Below are 2,912 nucleotides of genomic sequence, written 5' to 3'. Positions count from 1 at the left end.
CAGAAATAGATTGTCTCACCTTCCTCCCACAGAGCAGCTGGTGGGTTTGAACTGCCAACCTTCTGGTAACACAAATGCCTTACCCACTGCACCAGAGAAGGGCATAGCAGCAGCTAAAAGCCCCTACCCATTTACCAGGTGCTAGTGAGTAAACCCTGACTCAGTGACCTCACGTGTAGCAGAGTAGAACTGTGCTCCAGAGGACTTTCAATGCTGATTTTTGGAAGTAGATCACCAAGCTTTTCTTCCAACAAATCTCTAGGTGAACTTGAACTTCCAACCTGTTGCTTAGCAGCTGAGTGTGTTAACTGTTGGCACCACCCAAAGACTTCAAAATCAAACCAGTTGTCATTGAGTCTATTTCGAGTCACAGCAACCCTGTGTGTTGCAGAGTAAAACTGTATTCCATAGTTTTCAAGGTCATGACTTTTGAGAAGCAGATCATCACAGCTTTCTTCCCAGGCATCTCTGGACGGGTTCAAACCACCAACCTCTCCGTTGTAGTCTAGTGCTTAACGATTTGTGCCACTGAGGGACTAAATGACTTTAAAACAAGGGCCACTAGTCAACAGAAACCTCTACCCTTTACTGCATTGCCCATCCCATTTGGTTCTGCTTATCTTTACTCCAACATTTTAGTGATATCCCTCATCATTCCCTAAATCAGCTCCAGGAATGTGTTTTGAACCTGAACATTCATCCAACATACATCCTGCAAACTATACTAACTTAGAAATATAGATGCTGGCCTTTTGAACCAATATACTTTCTTTCCTTTGGAAGTGATCAGGCTAATTCCAGACATAATGTCTGAACTGAGGAGTAAAGATTTCAAAGGTTTTTTCTTTTTCAGTTTGTTGAAACATTAGTGATTTGATCTTGTTCTTGAAAATCTGATGGGATCTGAGAAATTGCGTTACCCAAACTCTCCCTTTGCAGAAGCAGTATATTCCAGGCGCAAGTTCTCCAACATGAAACACAAGATATTCAATTATCATATAAATAAATAAATGATAAAGAAATAAACCCTATGTGCAGTCAGAGAATTTTGTCCTTTGAGAGAACTTCATTCTCACAGCCCAAATGGGCTTAAAATCTGAATTTTTCAAAAGCAAGTTTGAAAAGGTAAAATCATCAAAACCAAAACCAATTCTTTTCTTCACCCCCTTGAGATTGAAAGAGATAATCACATCTTTTAATCTTGTTAAAATTTCAGGGATCAAACCTTTATATGCAAAGAGTAATAAATGATAAAGTTATTTCAAGCATATATTTATTAAATTATTTTGCTTTTATTCATTTTTTCCTTAATTTGGCAATGCTACCAATTAAAATGCTATCTAGTTTAGAAATCTATAGACTTTTAAGTGGTTTCCATTTTGGAAAAAAAAATCAATGCAGAAACAGAGCTCATTAGTGGCAAAACAATCAAAGGTAGATTTTATTGACATTATCTAAATCCTACTTCTCTCTCAAGAATAAACTTAACTCTTAGGTTTTCCATAGAAATTCTCCCCAATTCCCTAGTATGAAAGGCTTTCTCACTCTTCTAAACTCCTGTGAAACTAAATTTCTGTACTTCACATTTGTCAGTCTAAAATATGACAATATTGTTGTCTTGAGTTACTTTTCTATATTGAATGTAATTATACCTCTAATTTGTTTTCACCTTTTCCCCTCACCTAACTTATAAAGAAACCCCTTTTATTCAGAGACCATGAGTTACAATTCTTTGTATCTGTCCCACATACAAATGCTTTACTCAGAATATAAATATATTTTACTACTGTCTGTCAGGTTGTTGTTGTTGTTAGGTGTAATCAAGTCATCTCCAACTCATAGCGACCCTATGCACAGCAGAATGAAACACCGCCCAGTCCTGAGCCATCTCCATGATTCTTGCTATACTTGAGCCCATCGCCACTGCCACCATGTCAATCTATCTCATTGAGGGCCTTCCCCTCTTTTGTCAACCCTCTACCTTACCAAGTATGACATCCTTCTCCAGGGAATGGTTCCTTCTGATAACATGACCAAAGCATGTGAGACAAAGTCTGGCCATTCTCACCTCCAAGGAGCATTCTGGCTGCACTTCCTCCAGGACAGACCTCTTAGTTCTTTCAGCAGTCCACAGTACTTTCGGCATTCTTCGCCAACACCACAACTCAAAAGCCTCAATTCCTCTTCGGTCTTCCTTATTCATTGTCCAGCTCTCACATGAAGATGAGGCAATTGAAAATACCATGGCTTATCACAGGGACATCTTAGTCCTCAAGGAGACATCTTTGCTCTTCAGAACTTTAAAGAGGTCTTTTGCAGCCAATTTTCCCAGTGCTATATGTCATCTGATGTCCTAGTGCTGCTTCCATTGGCGTTGATTGTAGAACCAAGTAATGTGAAGTTTTTGACAATTTCAATCTTTTCTCCATTTATTGTAATGTTGCTTATAGGACCAGTTGTGAGGATTTTTTTTTTTTTTATATTGAGATGTAATCCATACTGCAGATTGTATTCTTCAATCTTCATCAGTAAGTACTTCAAGTCATCCTCACTTTCAGCAAGCAAAGTTGTGTCGTCAGCATATCTCAGGTTGTTAATGATTCTTCCCTCAATCCTGATGCCACATTCTTCTTCATATAGTCCAGCTTCTCAGATTATTTGCTCAGCATACCGATTGAATAAATATGGTAAAAGGATACAACCCTGACACACTCCCTTCTTGATTCTAAACCATGTAGTGTTCCCTTTTTCTGTTCGAATGACAGCCTCCTGGTCTATGTACAGGTTCCTCATGAGTACAATTAAGTGTTCTGAAATTCCCATTCTTCTCAATGTTATCCATAATTTGTTATGATCCACACAATCAAATGTTTTTGTATAGTCAATAAAATACAAGTAAATATCTTTCTCGT

This window comes from Orycteropus afer, unplaced genomic scaffold, assembly GCF_000298275.1.
Source record: "Orycteropus afer afer isolate SDZICR_OR568_19922 unplaced genomic scaffold, OryAfe1.0 scaffold00002, whole genome shotgun sequence".
NCBI classification, from domain to species: Eukaryota; Metazoa; Chordata; class Mammalia; order Tubulidentata; family Orycteropodidae; genus Orycteropus; species Orycteropus afer.
Note: the sequence above shows the minus strand (reverse complement) of the source record.